The sequence below is a fragment of the Neolamprologus brichardi genome, chromosome 6 (assembly GCF_056152115.1).
Source record: "Neolamprologus brichardi isolate AB-2024 chromosome 6, ASM5615211v1, whole genome shotgun sequence".
NCBI classification, from domain to species: Eukaryota; Metazoa; Chordata; class Actinopteri; order Cichliformes; family Cichlidae; genus Neolamprologus; species Neolamprologus brichardi.
This window is the reverse complement of record NC_142109.1, coordinates 17,036,582-17,055,766: the sequence shown is the minus strand read 5'-3', so window position 1 is coordinate 17,055,766 and position 19,185 is coordinate 17,036,582. Positions and strand designations below refer to the sequence as shown.

At 38.9% G+C, this 19,185-nt stretch overlaps 1 protein-coding gene across 1 annotated transcript in view; it reads left to right on the top strand.

Moving 5' to 3' along the window:
- Positions 1-417: 417 nt before the first annotated feature.
- The window catches only part of ctnna2 (catenin (cadherin-associated protein), alpha 2), a 321,242-nt gene continuing 302,474 nt past the window's right edge, over positions 418-19,185 (top strand). Inside the window, exon 1 of the mRNA XM_006787177.3 lies at positions 418-749. The gene's annotated coding sequence lies outside the window, so the exon portion shown is untranslated. The remainder of the gene's footprint in view (positions 750-19,185) is intronic.

Here is a 19,185-nt window from a genome sequence, read left to right as displayed (position 1 = left end):
CCAGAAAGAACAAAGTGTGATTTTGAAACAAAAATAAAGAGAAGTAAATAAATTTAAAAAAAAAAAAAAAAAAAAATCACAGCGCTGGCTCTCAAGCTGGTGTCACACTACCAAAATTCGAGTGTCTATCCTAAGATATTCAGTCATAACTTTCTGCAAATCACACCTAGTGTTATCCACACAGCTAATTTAGTAGGCTTGTTATTTATTATTATATTATTATATTTATTTCTTCAATTTTGATGATGTCATAAACACAAATACAGCATATTTTTGCTAACCAACAGCTCCATCCCGCTCTCAGAGTCCCAGATTTCCTACACCCCCTAGAAGCGCTCGCACACAGGAAGCACGCATGCGTCAACGACGGAGACTCCTGATTTGACAGCCCTGGAATCTACCACACACAGTCCACTATGTTGCAGGGCTTTCCGTTAGTAGCGCACCATCATCTGCACCTGCCTACTCCGTTGTTGTGGTTGGAGCGCTGGGAGGGGTCATTATTTTGCAGGGAGCTGTAGGAGGAGGAGGCACTTCCGAGACACCGACAGAAGCGTGTAGCTTTTAGATTCAGCACCACAAGACTGAGGAAAGCGTCCGGATTGAGTCTATTTGCACGTTTTGCTGTGGCTTTACTGAATAGGAGGCCCCCCCACCCCCTTCGTTTTCTGTTTGGGAAATACTCAGTGAGGACAGGCGCCGTGAGTAGTTTGTGGACCTACAAGAGGTGTCATCTCCAACGGTTAAAGGTATGTAGTTAGTTGTCAGCTGAGAGATTTTTGCTGCTAGCACACTGGTAGCATTACACTTGCTGCACTGACTGACCCGCCGTGCTGCTAACATTAGCTTAGGCGAGGTCCGGCTTTTCATTCATCATTGTGCTTTAGCCAGTTTGGCGGGGCACTTGACTACAACCCCTCGTCGAAATACTTTACGCTTCATTATTACCATAGCAGACTCAAGAGACTTTTATATACTGAGCTGGAAATTTCTCGTTAGCTAAAAATCTCAGTGTCGCCCACTCTGCTAACGTTATCTAAACCGCACTCCCGAGCGCTGCTATCCAGTGAACCCAGTGCTGAAAGCCTGTCTGTGGGGCAGAGCCATGCTAGGCTGCTAGGCTAGTATAGTAGCTAAAGCTAAAAGACACCGGGGTACTTTATTGCCAGTAAAATAACGGACCCACACCTGCATTGGAAGCTGCTTAATTATTCAGGGACTGCTTAGAACCCTTCCCGTTTCTTGTTTTACGCTGAGACAGTGAAGCATGCACCCGCCGTGTTGTTAACAGCACTGTTGCATTTCTTAGATAATTTTAATCCTCTTTGTTTAGCCGAGATTGTTACTTTGTTACTTGTGAGCTCATCACTCTTTTTCTGCGGCAGCCGAATACTTATTATTAGCTCGCAGCTGATTTTGATTCCGTTATTATAACACCGTCTTCGTCCGAGTCGAGGATGTGAAGTGAAGTGGCAAAGTGACGCTACACAGCTTTGCTTTGTCTCAACGCTGCAAGTGCAAACCCTACTTTAACGCCAAGTCCGTTCCTTTTTAAATGAGGAATAGCCGTTTTAGTAGTCTCTTTATTTAGCCCCCCCGAGTTCAATTACGCATAGACTTTTCATGCCCTTAAATCGCCCTATTGTCACATTATGGCACAGTGGAATAAACTAAAGCGCTCTATTCAGCGGAAGCACTCATACATAGGAATAACATACAGTCGAGTGAGGGTTTGGCATATTATACATGTTTGAGTTTCTGTTTTTTTTTTTCTTTGTAAAATTCTAAGTTTGTGTGTGTAGTGTTTGCGTTCATTTATTACCCTGCTTGGTGACCCAGTGTCACCAAGCCTCATTCCCTTCCTGTAACTGGAGATCTGAGATCCCAGAAGCCTCTAGAGTTCACACAGTGTCTCGATTTAGAATCTGAACTTTTGATTGGCAAGGAGGCATGCTGAGCTGACACTGATGGGCTGTGCTGGTCTCTCCCTCCTATGTTTATCTTCACATTTTGTTTGCTAGAAAGGGGAAGCCTGGAACAAATGAGACACTCGAAGTTCAAATCAAAGAGGAATCTTGTTTAGAGTTTTAATGATTTGGATTTTAAAAGAAGTCTTGAGGAAGAAAAAAAAAAAAACTATATGTGTGTCCTGCAAAGGCATCAACAGATGTTATGTTTACCAGCTGTCACAGTGATTACACCTATAGTGATTATTTCCATGTTCGGGTTATTCATTAATTATTTTCAAATACACAAATTAATAATTTAGTTTATACATTTCCAGAAAACTAGTAAGCAATTTTATGTAAAATGTCTCTACATTTTAATGTAGTTTAACATTTAACAGTATTACACATATTGAGGATAAATTAAATAAGGCAAAATGTGGAAAATGAGGCAGTTTTGCCTGTAAAATAACCTGAATGATAGTGCAAGTATGAAAACTGTTGACAAAACTGTCACATTAGTTTCTGAAGAATAGTTATCAAATAATCAGCTAATGATTTCAGCACTCAATTAGATTCCCGTGCTTCGATTTGATGATCAAAGAGAAGACCTGTAGCTGCGCTAATTTTGCTATGTAAAACTATAAGCACTAAATATGTCTTTTACACAATACTGACAAGAGACAGCCAAAGCAAGAGCTGTGATTCCACGCTGCCAAGAATGGACAGACTCTGCTCTGCCCTTTGGGAAATGCTGCATATGTGTGTCACTGTCTAACCATCTGCCTTAGACTTTATCTTTATGTAGGGCTTATTTGTTTAACCTTTGTGATTTATATATATTTAATTGTTGTCATTTTAACCAATGCTAAGTGTGCTTTAGTCTGTAGCATGACATTGTTTATTTACAGGATTTTTAATCACATTGATCTTTTGGAAAAACCTAAAGGGGAAGCTCAGTTTCTTTGAAGTAGTTTTGTATGAGGTACTTACCCTTAATCACTGTATTACCTATAGCTTATACTGGCACTCCCTAGTTTGGAGAAGCAGTTTGTAGTATGGGGACAGAAGCTATGCAGTGCAGTGCTGTAGATAAGGTATGTCTGCTGTGATTTTGCCAACAGGCATAAGTAAAATGATTAGCTGGAAGTGACGCAATGCATTTGCTATTGTCTATTGCAAGCTTGGCCCTTTTCAGAAAAGGACAACAAAAACGTCTGGTTAAAAAAGTTGCTAAATAGACAACAATGAGATCAGCTGAAGCATGGTGATAGATTCCTTGAGTGATAGGATTGTCAGCACTCAAGCTGAGAGGTTCCATGTTTCCTTATAAACAAAGCAAACAAGAATATCCAAATTATGAAACCTAACATCAGTCTAACAAGCAAATATCTGAAGAGTCTGATAATGTCTAATGATTGGATAAGTGGTTTAGTGCAGTGGTCCCCAACCCCTGGGTCACCGACCAGTACCAGTCCGTGAGTCGTTTGGTACTGGACCACGAGAGTTGAGGCTCAGGTGTGAAATTTATGGTTTTAAGGGGTTTTATTGTTTTTTAGCGTTATTTTTCTATAGTTTTTATTGTTAACCCGGTGTCCCTGGGTCTTTTCCCGTGTGTTACAAATAAATCTTCTTTTTTTGGTACCGGTACTGGTTTTATTTTGTTGTATTCATCCGCGACACCTTAAAGGCCGGTCGGTGAAAATATTGTCAGACATAAACCGGTCCGTGGCGCAAAAAAGGTTGGGGATTGCTGGTCTAGTGGCTTTTAAGACATTGTAGAAGTATATAACGTTCTCTGTTTCCCGATGGAAAGAGCCGTCTGAGGATAAAGAGGTGAAATAATACAGTTAACATTTAAATGATATCATTACATTTCTTTTTAGATAGACCTCTTTTTAGTTGGCTTAATTAGAGTTTGTTTGAGCCCACCAGCACGGCCTGCTGGATTTCAAACTAGAGTTGTTGCATGTGAGGAATACATTTGCTGCGGATAAGCACATCATACACCACTGCTTTGAAGAACTCAAACCTTTCAACAACAATTTGAAATCAAAGTCACACAATCACAATCAGAACATTGTCCATTGTTGAGCAAAATAAATTTGAACTAATTGTGAGACAATTAAACTCTTTTCTTATCCAAATAACAAAAAATGTAGTTTTTTCCAGCCACCTTTATGCAATCATGGAAACATTTTGGCTCATTTAGTGTATGTCATTTACAGTATATAATCCTGTTTCTGTCACTGGGGGATAAGGAAAGGCCATAATTTATGGGTGTGACTGTGCAATCAATCGCAGCCAGGAGTGCATTGTGTTCTCTGTCTCCTGGGAGAGGAAGTGATATTGGCTGACTACCATGGAACCCCCTGTTGTTGTTATACCGAAGCAGAGCTTTGAGGTAGCCATGGTTCCCCGCTAAGTGGAACACGACTGCTTCTCCTCTTAAGCCCTCTTTCACTCCAGCTCTTGCACAAATATTTGATGGTGTTTAAGAGATGAGGGATGAGGCAATAGCAACAACAGCAAACAATCGATTCTTGTAGCACACTTGTCCACAGTGTCGATTTTAACTCTCCTAAAACTAGGGTTTATATTATCCTACTGTGCCTTCATGTAGAATTGCACTGACCAGACAGCAGGCATTTTCACTAAGCATTCATTGTCTTCTATTTTCAAGGCATAATACTGTGCTGCTGCAAAACAGTGTTATTGGTCTGTGTGTGTGGGGACAGATAACTCTTTTTCAGCCTATTCAATAGTATATGACATGGGCATATGTTGCATTGGTTAGATTAATCCTTAACTTTTTATAGAACATTATTCCACAATGGACTATAGAGGAAAAAAATAGGACTGACATCTTTATTTTTTCAAGGAGGACAATAAATTAGATGATCCAGCAGTACTTGAAAATATCGTGTCAGCAGCAGTTTGGCACAGCCACAAAGAACAGGGGTATTCTCTTAAGTTACTTTTCATGTCTATTATTCTGCAAAAGACCACAACTGCAGCTACAATGCCGGGAAAAAGGGCCGTTTGAGTGAACATTTATAGTGTTCCAGCCAAGCTTGATTCTTTACAAGACTGTCATTACCAAAAAAAGAGAAAAAAAGAAAAAGAAAAATCAATAAACTCAATCTCAATTACTGAGGATGGTCTGTGAGTGGGTGTGGTCGAATAACATTTCCTCCCATAAAAAAATGCTCATGAAGTGTTGGAAGCCATCGGGAGACTCAAGAAGCTAATAAAATTTAAATAAATGAAAAGTGCAATGTATGTGCATCTCTTGTGTCATCACGACTTGACTTGTGTGGGAACAATTGTTAAATTTTAATGTTTTGAAACTTGGATCTTAAAACCAGGTTGCAGCTAAATTTTTAACAGCACTTTGGAATTATAGGGATCCTGCCCTTTTCAGCCACTGTAAGCTGCGAACAGATATTCACAGATTTTAAGGTGTGGGATGGCTTCAAAATCAGAGTGTGATAATACTTTAAAAAACAAAACAAAAAAACATCCGTATAACCATCCATCTATTTTCTTTTGTTTATTCGGTTCTGAGTTGCAGTGGGCCGTGAAACTTATTCCAACTGCCAGAGGGTGAGAGGCAGGGTACACCAGGGACATATCACTAGTCCATCACAGGGCTAACACAGAGAGACAGATAACTATTCATGCTCATGTCCACATCAATGGCCAATTTGGCACTGTGCAAAGGGCTCGAGCCACCCCTCATTTCTTTATATTTTGCTTCCAAGGAGCAGATTTTTTGAAGGTCTTTCATGGTTTTTCTTTGGACATTGGCTGCTTATTCACCCAATGACTATTTTCAGATGAATGGTTTGTTTGTTTGTTAAGCCACTCAATACTGATCTATGAAACATTCAAGCGTACAAGAGACACCTAGTTCAAAGCATGAACTAATGTGCTTGAACATAACAGACAACTTTGCAAGAAGACTGTTTTAAATTGTATCTTGAGGCACCTTTTACTAGCACACTGTCACAAAATTATATAATTTATTCACATTTCTTTAGTTCAAACTACAAAAAACAAAAGATAATACAGGTTGACATTTAAGATAATGTTTTTGCGCCATTAAGGTGATTCCCAAAGAGAACTTGGCATATCTCAGCAGGGTGTTTAATATCCTAAGAAATAAAAGGTAAACAGACATGTGGAGGACAAACGAAGAAGTGGCAGGCCTTAAAACAATGTACAACAGAGAAAAAAGTATCTGGAAGAAATAGGAAAATATAGAGAAAGGATCTGACACAGGACCTGAGAAATGAGCGGACCTTTTAGTTGATCTGTTTAATGATCGCTGAAGCCATGTCAGAAATAATCACAGTGGAACGGTGGCTGTCACCACACAAGAAGTTAACATCAGTGGCATCAGGTGCGTTAGTCTCTACAGCCATGCATGAAACATAGTGGTCGTGTTTGGAGCTGCATTTCAGTCAGCAGGATTAGAGATATTGTCAAGATTAATTGAATTATGAACATGAATAAGTGCGATTCTAGTTTAATCCATCAGGCAATGGAAAACGTGGAAGACTGCAGACTTTTGCACACTACTTTGCATTGTCCTACACTGTATTTGCACAGTGGTTTAATAGAGTCTGCAGATAAACGGTGCATACTGCAGCAGGCTTTAACAAAAGTGGATAACATTGAAAGCTTCAGTTTATATTATTGACAAGATATTAGCAAGTTAGACTGTTACATTCCCCCTGTTTTAAAGTCCCATTGCAATACAGTGAGGTAGAAGGTAAAATGTGATTTTGCACTTATTTTAAAATTCCACTCAGCACTCCATTAAAAATCGAAATATAACTTGAGATTTTATCCTCTTAGGCTGAAAGGTATCCAGGCAGCTGTCACTGCTTTCTGCCCGGTTTTTATAGACTCAAACAAATGGTGAGATTTTTTTTTAATGATTGTAAGAATTTGAAGTAGTAAGACTTACTTATGGGAATTTTACATCACTTTAGTGTTTAATGTCAAGTTATGTCAGGATGTAATGTTCAGGACTTCACAGGGATGCCCCCTTTACACTGTGCTGATCTACTAAACTATGTACTTTGTTGTAGTCATATAGATACTGTGTTTACTGTGGCCAGCTGCCTGTAAACATATAGCGCTTATAGATTCAGTAGCAGTAACAGCCCTCGGGCTTTTTGCACAGGAGCTCTTTTTCAAACATGGTTTTAAGTTTCATGTCAAATTGGAGAAAATGAGTGAAAAGTTTTGGTGGCCATCTGGTAAACCAGGTTTTTCATAAGTATTCCGCTACAGCTAACCCATTTTTTTTTAGTTCATTTAACTGATGTGAATTCATTCAGGAAGTCAGCATAAGGATGGGAAATCTGGAAAACACTGAGGCCAATATTTATATAATATTATATATAATATTTGCACAACTGGCCACAGAAAGTAGTGAAATCCATCATCTATATTTCTAAATGAGTCACTCTTCCAAAAGCAAACAAAGATGGCAATACTGTATTTTAAAGATGATTTTTTATTCTATACCTTGTTGTTTAACTGATATCTGAGACATTTATATTCCTTCATTTAGGTAGTCACGCCCACACTTGTGCCAGCAGCTCTGCCACACAAGGTCATTGTAGTTGACTAAAAATAAACTAAAATTACATCTGGAAAAAAACCCCAAAACAGTTATCTAGGATCTGCTGGAGCCACTCGCCCAGTTTGGGGGTCAATGCACCGAGTGCTTAGATTACCACTGGGACCACAGTTGCCTTCACCCTACACATCTTCTTGAGCTTTTCTCTCAGTCTTTGGTACTTATCGTGTTCCTTTTTCCTAATGTTGCTGTCATTGGGTATAGCTATATCTATCACTACGGTTGTCTTCTTCTGCTAATATGTCAGGATAGAGAGAGTTGGGTGTGTGTGTGTGTGTGTGTGTGTGTCTTTGGATACCTACAACACTGTGATCAGCTGCTTTCAAAGGTTCTGTGTTTTTATTGTAATACTTGCACTAATTTCCATAAATCTTGTCTCAGACATATGCTCTCCATATAATAAAATTTAATAAAGACTTAAACTAACACTTAAACTAATAAAAACTCAGCTGAAATGAGCAAACTCACCTTGAAAAAGCAAAAAGTCAAAACAAAATAAAAATAAAAATTAGACTCATAGAACTAACATAACTCTGCTGCCACACAGTATAAACCTACCGTGGATAGTGTGGCAGCAGCTGGGTCTAACACCAAATATAAGTTATGTCAAATGCAAGTTTTGTTTTTATACAATTCACTGATAAACCCAAAATTTTGTAATCGTGCGTTTTGGCAAGGGAACACTTGCATCTGGGGAAAATGCAGTCTGCTTATTTCACAGTGAGCTGCTAGTTAGATAATGGAAATCTTTTGAATCAGCAAAACATAAAGACCAAGAAGCTCCTTTTACAAAATTAAAGCTGTTCTTTGATAACAACTTTAATTAAGAAGTGGAAACAACCTCTAATGAAATTTTAGTGGTATCAGTGGAAAACAGAGTGGACAGTGGACAGAGTTCAGTTCTCCCGAGAGCTGTATATTTTTTCACAGCACAGACAGCACCTTTTCTCATAGAGGTTCTGAACAAGAGCGTTATGCCACGCTGCTGCCAAGAGTCACACTACTGTTGTAATGAGTCTCCCCCAGCCTCCCGCAGATGTCACAGTCTCTTGGAAGCAGTTATTGATTCTGACAAAATTGAATTGTTAATAGCATTTTTCTTTTTGTCTGCTGGTGGCCCTATCAGTTTGAGCGTATAAAGTAACAACGAAGCCCAAGTTATTTTCCAGAATTTGTCCAGGTGATTTGGATCGCTCCATCACCTTCAGAGGAGTACTTGAATGAGTAAAAATGAAATGCATTCGTGCAGATAATTCATGTGAGATAGCTGGTAGTTGTTTTTTTTTTATCAATTGCATCTGTTATGATATTGTTTTGGCATAATGTTGTATTTCAAAAAACAGAAAATTTTATGTCTATTTTTTTAAAAGATATTTGATAGATAGTGACATGTGGAAATTGCCCAAAATTGTGATAACTTTTTCATCTGTTCAGAGATTAACGAAGTTCTGAGGAGAACAAGCATGTTAGTTTCAGTAGGCCTCAACAGCAGGGAGGTATCTCTGTAGGAATCCGCTGTGTTTTGCAGATGTAGCATGTGCATCAATGAATGAGCACAAACAATGTTGTTTGGTGAACTGTATGTAATTTCAGAAATTCAGGGTCATCTTTACTTGCACATTTGTCATTTCTCTAGCCATGCAGTGCCATGTCAACACACTCAGGTTGCTAGAAGGTTCTTTCTCGCCTTCTGCTTTGTCCCCATCCTCTATCATGCGACCTTATTGTTTTGATCATCAATAACGACGCTGTGTGGAAAGTCTTGCTAGAGGGCTTTCAAGTCCCTCATCTTCTCAGTTGTTCTGTGCTTCTGGGGCCTCTCTTCTCTCTCTCTGATTCTTTTTACACCCCCACCTCAGGCTACATCTGGGACCAGCATGGGCCCCAAGTATTTGCTAGCTCCTCCCCCACAGTGTGTGTGTGTGCGCTCAGTCTTGGTGAATTAACTTCTCTATTGTTAGGTGACTGCTTTTCTTCTCTTTTCTTACAGAAAATCTATATGCTGACCAGGAGCAATACATTCATAGCTTAGCCTAGAAGCTTGGAATGAGTGGCTGGGGAAATAATTCTTCCCCCCCCTCAAAAGTTGATTTCAAATGAACCTCAACCTCAGTCAAGATAAGATGGATCTTTTCTATAAATAAACCAAAAACTGGGGTGTTAAAGGCTTAGAATCTGCAGCTGCTTACCGATTTTCACAGAAATGCCCTACAGTGCAGTGGCTGAATGCAGCTTTCAGCGTCTTTCCCAATTTCTCAGAAATTATTCCCATACTTCAGTGTACTGTGCTTCCTGCTGTTCCTTTCTCTCTTGCCTACAGTCGTTCATAGTTACCCAGTATTAACTCACTGTTTTAAAACTTTACAAGAGCTAGTGATCCTATGTGTGAGTTTTTAAACGAGAGGCTAGCTTTCTTTTACAGTAACGTCAGTGGACAGTTTCAGTTGACTTAGTTTCTACTCCTGTTGATTTAGTGCTGTCTTGGGTATGGGTTTAGGGTGGTTGTCCTGTTAAAAGATACATCTTTAGTCCAGTCAGTCAGGTGCTTTGAAACAATAATTTTTTTTTTTTTATAAGATTAAGAACATGTACATTCTTTGCTTTGGTCAACTTTAGTAACCTTGGCTAAACAACTTGTTTCTGGACATTGATCACGTTCGCCATTTTTCTCTGGTTTAAAATAAAACAAAAATGAAGCCAGTTTCTGTTGAGGTCTGTAAGAAAACGTTTACCCTCTTCACATGCTGTAATGAACTAAGTAGGCACTTTTTTAGTTAGTTGATCCTCCTAATTGCTTGTCTAATTGAACACAACATGATTCATTTTGTAAGCTATAGTGTGGTCCCTGGCCTAAGGAGCCCAGTCACAGCCAATGTCATGTTCCAGAATTTCCATCAATGTATTGCAAGACTGGTGGTCTGGATTGACCTCCAACCGGTTCTTTGGACTAAGGATTCTTTAAAAAAAATCTTTTGTAGACAAAAGTTACACTATTTCAGTTACCTTACAGTTTCAGTTACCAATTTTTACTGGAGCCAATCCCAGCTGTTTTAGGGTGAGAGGTAGTGTACACCCAGTCTGTTGCAGGGCTAACACTCACATTCATACCCGCATTCACACCTCACAAAATGTTTTAAAAGCATTTTAAAAAAATAAAAATTTAAAGAAGAGTACTCAACCATGAAAGATTTCAACATGTTACTGTTCAGCAAGATGGGGGCTTAAGGCTTTAAGACTAAGTTAAAGTTTAAGTTATGTAGCAGGGGACATGTACATGTGCATCATGGCATGAGAAGCCCACTTATGTGTCTTTCAAGCTGACCTGATAATGACCATTATGTTGTTTTGCTACAACGTACAGGGCTATGCTAATAATATTAAATATTAGATGGCCATGGAAAACCTGACCCATGACCTACACACATACATGTTCAGCATCCACGAAGAACATTTATTGCTTTCATTGTCCTTTTTGCTCTTTCCTCCCATCACTTTCTCATCTGGCCAATGAGTTTTGCTGTGCTCAAGTTCTACAGTATTTGAAATTAAACACAAATCAGGGAGCATTCTCCAAATAACATTAAAAAAAAATAAAAACAGTAATAAAAAACAAACAAACAGTGAAGTGGTTTTAGTTATCCACTAGATGGTTTGATTTTCCACTACCACAGGCAAACCTCATGTCTGATGTGGGATTAGAAATCTTTATCTACATGTGACCTATTTATTCTAAACTGCTGTCATTAGTTAATCCCAGACAGTAAACCATAACTAAATTGTCATGGGCTGTCATACATCTAGTAATGATATCTATGATTTTAAGTAGGGCTGGGCCATATCATACCGTTCACGGTAATACCGGTGTAATGTTGGGCAACGATAAGAAAATGAAATATGGCGATAGAATATGGGTAAAATGCGCATGCGGATCGTTGAATGAAACAGATGAAGCTGGACTGGTTTGTAAAAATGCTGCAACTTCAGTGATGTGGAACTGGTTTAGCTTTCGTCCGTCAGATACACAACAAAGCACTATTTTTGGTAGAGCATGCTAGCGGGCCTTCGTTATTACCCCTTATAATACCGTGTGCCTTATGTATGAATTCTGGTTGTGTTTACTGACCTCGAAACGATTTTATGTGGTACACGGTGCTCGAAAATCTGTCAAATGTTTCAGTACGACTTTGCTAAGCTACGAAGCTGCACCGCTTGATGGATTGTCGGAGCATTACGGCTATCATTGCGGAGTGATACGTAGTGTGCTTCAACATGATATTACCGTATTGTGTGTGTATAACCTCATTTTAAGTTTTGTGGATATTATACATGGTTATGCTGAGGATATGGTTCCACTGGAAATGCCTTTTGGTTAAACTGTCAGCAAGGAACTTGCATTTGCACTGTTAAATTTTGCACTGTTAAAACTTTAATGCACATAAAAAACAGCTGCTTGTTTAAGTGAAAATACATTGATGGTTTTTGGTTTTTTTTGCACTAATAAAGTTGTGGAGTTGTAAAGTATTTTGTCTAGTGTCAATTATATCGTCAGTTATATCGTTATCGCAAATCTTCAAATGTATATCGTGATAAATATTTTTGGTCATATCGCCCTGCTCTAATTTTAAGTATATAGCTCTGTATTTTAGTGTATGTGTTTATGTACATATTTAACTTAACTGAAAGCTCAATCGCTGGAAACAAGCTAGCCTTTGCCTGCCTTGTCTTATGTTTCATTACCTACAGGCTGGTCTGGTTGCTGCTGTGGTGGTCATTGATTTCATTCAGCTGTCTATCCAGTGAATCTGTAATCTTTCTTGTGTTCTGTACTTGCGTGCAGCATATCTAGTTCTCTTCATACTTGGAAGATCTGGTTGACATAGCCTATAGATTGCAGCAAATCGCTGGAAACAAATATTACTGTTGCCAGCTGCATTCTAGGACTGTTGATCTGAGCCTGTTTGTGCAGCAGACTCACCATAGAAAAGTGACAATGAGAGGAGTGTTAATAATGATAGTCATGACAGTTTTAAATGACGTGACTTCAGCTGACTGAATGTTTAGATATGGTGTGATGAAGGTCTGACAGATTTTAGACATTTGTTCTAATAAAAAAAATATTTTTTTGACATACTTTGGATTAAATAAAAAACAGATAAAAAAGCCCATTTGGGGAATAGCAAAGGTAAATGGCAACCCACTTTGGATATAAAACATAAATTGTTTTAGTTGAGTTTTCTAATGTTCAAGTTAATTTGGGTGCACTGAATAATGAGAAAAACAAATTCCTGTTTGTTAGGGAAGAGAATAACAAATTGATTAATGAGTAAAAGCCAATTAGTCTAGGGTTTTGTTTTTTTTGTTTCTTTTAAGTATTGATGGACTTCACCCTGTGTGATGTATTGTTTTAGTTGCAGTAGAAGGGAGAAATGCCAGTAACCCTTTAAAGGGACATTTGAATAATAATTGCACAACCAGTGCCTAGTCATCCTTTTAAGAATTAGGTATTAGTTGAACGCTACTGAAGTATTAAGCACTACGAAGTACATAATGCATTCTACAAGGTATACACTCATTGTTTTTTTTTCTATGATACTCATCTTCTTTTGTGTTTTCATGATAAAAAACAAAACTTTTAAATTCACCAGCTGTCCTGCACCTTATACTAAAGCTTAAGAACAATAGTTATTCTGTTGTTTTCTTTTACTATATTTCTAGGGTTGCCACTCAAACAGATCCTGATGAGTGGGGTAAAAAAACGATATACTCAAGATTACAAATTCCCTTTCTACTAACACCGACTATATCCAAAGGACAAAATGTGACTTTTTGGAAAAGTGTTTCATCTGATTGAGGGATCACTTCCAGTCAGTTGGGGGTAGGTTATCAGAAGACGTTGTAACTCAGTTTTTCGTTGCAGACATTATGTATTTAAAAATGGTTTTTGAGTTCCTAAGAAAACATGACTGCTTTGGGAATTTCACAGGTTGTGTTCTACTTTGATCAGTCTTTTTTGGACACTCTAAAAACACAGCTCTGGAGAACAGTGATATGACAGTTTGAGCCTTGACTTCTGCATTTACAGATTCCCCTGCTGCTCCGCGCATCTGTGTGCATGTATTTAACTTTGCTTTGAATCTGGGTCAGTGCAGTGTTGGCATATTAACTTTACATAATGGCAAATGACAGGGATTGTAGTCACAAAGTTGGTGTCAGAGGGTAAAAAAAGAGCTGATGCCCATTTTATGCATTGCAAGCAGTGTTTAAACGTTGTTTTCTATCTTTGAAAAATATGCATGTTCTCAGGGAGAAAAATGTGCAATATATGGTCCTTTATAACCATTCAGATATTTCATTTGAAATGCATTTTAAATGCCTCAGCCTTGTAAGCGCTAATACGTTTTTTGACTCGCCACTAACTTTCTTTGTTGGAGAGTTTAGCAGATGGTCTAGCAGTAAATAAGTCTATAATTTTCCTTTTGAGTGTTAAAAGTATTGCAAGCTCAATTTTGAGGACCTTCCTCTTGTAGCATTATTTTTACCCGGCTTCTCGCCCATGCTTAAAGTAGAAATTAGTCAGTACTGATAATATTATATATTACTGATATTAAAACTACTGTAAACATACTGAACAAGGGGCTGGGAAATAAATATGCTTCAGCATTTACCGTTTATGCATTTATATATTTTTATTGTTTTGCATTTTTGTTTGAATATAGTGTTGTAAATGTAAATATTATGAGTAATCCCCACTTGTTTTAGCACTTGGATTTGTCCTAATTTCTCTGCTCCTTAAATGCTTATCATGTATTAACCTCATTTGTTAATACATTCAGTGTAGTGACGTTAATCCATGTTTACACGCACATGAGGCAGGGTGGCATCTTGATTGTGATTCTGCCTTTAAGACCATCACAGGAGAAAATAGTCAAATCACACATAAGGACTGTAGTGAGCTAGAATATTCTTTTTCATCAGTTTGAGATGCAATATGTGTAACTCATGGGACTTTAACATAAATGTTTTTTTTTTAATCGTTTCTTTTTATGCACTGCACTTTGCCAGATTTACAGAATCTGTTAAGAGCTGAAAAGGCAATCCAAAAGAACTGTTATGGAACGGCTGTGTGCAGGCAGGAAAAAGACCCAAAGTGCAGACTCCGGAGACAGACATGAACTCAAAAAAAACAGCTTTAATGCTGAACTCAAAGTAACAAACTTCCAAAGTACAAACATTAATGCAGGCAGGAAAAACAAAACACAGCATAAGTGAGGGTAGATAAGAGTAGATCGCGGCACTGACAAACTGAAACACAGGGCTTAAATACATAGAGGGAGCAATCAGGAAATGGGCAACAGGAGGGAGACACAGCTGGGGCAAATCAGGCCTAACGGGACAAGGGGAAGCAAAACCAGACACATTAACATGAGACATGGACTTTCAAAGTAAAACAGGAAACATAACACAGACTCACAGGCAAGCACTTTAACAAAGGGAACAGAGACGTGGGACCAGGGCAGACACAGACACTGACTGGACGTGGGGATACTGCAGACAGGGGAGACAGCAACTATGGAACACAGACAGAAAACCAGAACACTAAAACTCTAACCAAACCCCACCCAGAGGACCTAAACTAAGAATAATCCTAAAACCCCTAAAGCAAAGCTAGAATATAATGAACTAACAAAATCAAAGAACCAAAAACACAAAACACTGGGTCGACGACCCAGGGACCCTAACAACCCTAACTGTTGCAGTTGTGGTAAGTAGGGAAGTGGCTCAAAGTTAGTTGTAGCTGGCAGTGAGGCTGGGAAATATAGGTTTGGACTGTTAACAGAGTTAGTTGAGGAGGGTGTCTGCTGGAATACAGATGGGAGAGGCAGGCTTGGTAGCTGGTGGAGTGAAGCTTGGCTGTGTTGGCAAGAAGCAACTACACTACCTAAAGCACAGGAACAAACAAAAGTTTCTAGAAGGTCAAAAAGTATTGGAAAAATGTTGCTGAACATGAATTTAGTTTGTTGCATTTACACCATACTGGTGGACTTAATCATCTCAGGGAGAGTGGAGTAAATAGTTGGAGCAGATATAGGCCTACACTGCAAGAGCTTGATTTGTGGGTGAATCTTAGGTGTACAGCTGGATTCTAAATTCAAACATATTATCCAATATTAAATAATAAACGTAATAACCTGCAGGCAGAATCTAGAGTCATCAGCATAGAGGAACATAACATTCCTTAACATCTTCAAGTTCCAGTGCACATGTTGGTGACAGCGGCCCAAACCGGCCTAATGGTGAAGAGCAGTAATGATAGGCCTACTGGGAGCCCTGAAGATTGTCTGGGTAGAGAGCCGTCTGCTGTATTGTCCAGCAAACATGATTACAAATCTGTAGAAGACTGTGTGCTGACAGACTGACGAAATGGTCTTTTTGTGGTGTTTCTCCCTGTGGGCGCCCACTTATTGGCCTGTCTTTGATGTTGCCTCTCATATGGCCTTCATTTTGGAGATGATTCCAAGGCTCATTCCAAATATTGCTGCAACTTGATTTTGCAAAAAAAAAAACAGCTTGAAGTTGCGCTTTGGCACGGGTCCTACCCATATCAGTGAAATCTGGGATGCTTGGAGCAGACTCGAACTGTAGCAGGGTTCTTGCTCACAGGTGCTGCTAATTAAGCACCGGGCAGACACCTGATGAAACTCAAAACAAGAGTTAAAGCAGTACAAGCTGTTTAGCATTGACAGAGTTCTTTATGGGGACAACCCACATACTGAACTCTGCTGCTCAACCCACAAGTGCATTTTGCATAAAAATCTGGCACCGTTTAAGGGGAAATAAACAGACCTTCCAAAGGTATAAGATTTACTGCCAAGGAGAATTGTAACAAAGAAATGATCAACTAAACTTCCTAACTTTTAACTTTCTTCATTTTTTTGTGCTAAGTTTATAATGTTTGAGTTGATCATTAATTGCAAAAGAAAACATATGTAGCACTGCCGATGGCTGTCTGTTGTCTAGGTGCTCAATTATGTGTTTCTTCCCCCCCCCCCCCCCCCCCCTTTTTTTTTTTTGTTATAAAGACAAAAAAAATGTGATTTTTGGGCAGTTGAGACCTGTGTACAGGTGAACTGGCAGCAGTGCAGAAATAAAATGCCACAGTTGTAAACATAAACAAACCCAGAAAGTACAAACACGGAAACCAAAGAACACAAAGAAGAAGAAAAATGCAGCAGAAACACTACAAATCAGGGAGATGCACAGCTGGGACCATGGCAGAATTGGATTCTATTTGTGGCTATAGCTGACGGGTGCGTGTGGAACTGTTGCTTCTGCCCTTGCTTGCTCTCCCACAGCAGCATGTTGGCTGCTGTACTCCTCTCCTACATCACTCTCTTCATTAGCTACAGCTTTCTCTTCCTGAACCTCTCCCGCTGCTTCAGCTGCTGCTGGTTGGAGGCTGGAAATATTCAAAACAAATGAATTGGATAGATAATTGCATTGCTTAGATTTTTTGTATGCTTGGCACTCTGTTTAGCTAATAACTCTGGTCCAGACTGTGTCTGTCTCTCCTCGGGGTGAGTTTTTTTTTTTTATAACTCTGTCAAAATAGTTATCAAAACATTCTGTGAGAGAAAGGATAAACTGTCATAACTCTTACCCAGTCCACTCTTTTCTCAGTCAATTTAAGCAGCTTTGTGTACAGCACTGCACTAGTCACAACTGCTCTATTGTTAGTTAGCAAGTGTTTCCAGATAAGTTGGCATTTTATTCAGGTTGTTTTTATATCAAACTATTGGTGAAAGCCTCATTCTGCTAGCAACCAAAGGAACCACATGGATATTTTTGGTTGTACACCCTCTTTGTGACCAATTTCACACAACTTCCAGAAACCACTCACTAACCAGTTGAAGAATACACATTTTTACCTTGCAGGTTGTCAGGCCATGGCCCACTACTCTCTAGGCCTGACTGAGGCCACAGTAGCATGATATGAACATATGCTACCCTGCCAGCATCAGTTTGAATCCACTAATTTTGGATACATTTATATACAGGTTTATGACCATTTGGGATTGATTTTATTCAGGGATTCAGCCTCCTGTTTTCTTACAGGGGTAAAGCGAACAATAATCCTTTCTTCCATAAATGATCTTGTTTTAATTCAGTCTACATAGAGACTGTTCACACAAACATACAAAAACAGAGGGTGGGAGAGAAAGAAAGTGGGAGCTGCTGACCAAAATCAATGCCCAGTTTAGAGCTCTTCACTGGGATTAAAAAGTCTTCAAAACAAAAACAAACAAAAAACTCTATATGGTGGCCTGTGATATTGGTGTTGTCACCACAAAAAACATAAAATATGTAAAACACTAGCACTGGCATAGAAATATATATCATATAACTAGCAGTGGCGTTTAGCACTGTCACCTAACTGCAAGAAGGTCCTAGGTTCAAATCCTCCAGCTTTATGTTCTCCTTGTGCCTGTGTGGGTTGTCTCTGGGTATTTCAGCTTCCTCCCACAGTGCAGAGACGTGCATGTTAGGTTAATTGGTAATTCTAAATTGGTTGTAAGTGTGAATGTGATCACCCCGTGACAGCTGGGATATTGCTCAAGCCACCATGACACTGCATTGCATAGTCAAAAGAAAAATGGATGGATGAGTAGCAGGCAAGTGTCTAACAACAAATGAACAGGATTGTTCAGTGGCATCTAAATTCATAGCAATAATGATGGATCTGTGGGACCTCCTAAACTATTAACCAGAGGGGGAGAGGCAGTGTATAGTCCAGACAGGTCACCAGTCTGTCAGGGTTAAATCATGTGTCTTTTGTCTGTGTCAAGAAATACAACTGGATAAAAATTGAAAATGGAAACTTTGATGACCTTTGACGGTGTGATTTCCTGTTTTTGTTCTTTTTAATTGTTTTATTTATTTATTTATTTTTTTACAGTTGACTCATTTGTTAGAGTGCACTTGAGTGTGTTTTGAGTATGTGGATTGTAACATTCATGAACCATGGGGGATAGCGATATTGTTTTTAGACAAAAATGAAAATTCTAGTTTTATATGCATTTAGATAAAGATACTTTATTCAGCATTTGTGTTATCTGGTAGATGACAAAAATGTATGGGCACATTTTTCTGAAGATGTCTTGCCTCTCATCCAAAAACCCTCTTCAGTTCTAAAACAACTGATGATGAGTCCAAGGTATTAAACCCCTAGTGGGGGTTGTCCCCTTGGAGGTAGTCCACTATTAATCCTGTGAGTCATCACATGAGCCAGAAAAAAACACATGGCCATTACCATCACAGAGGCCAAGGTGTGAATCCTCTGCAAAACACTCCTCCATCATGTGAGCTATTATCACAGCGCTAACATAGCAAGAGTGACAATCATTCAGAGTTACATCCATATGGGCAATTCAGACTCACTAATTAACCTAAACAATCATGTATTTGGACTGTGAAAAGTAAACAGCAGCACCCAGACAAAACCCATTTAGGCGAGAACACAAGATTAAAAAAAAAAAAAAGACAACTAAAAAAAAACCCCCCAAATACCTATGCAAGTTCACAATG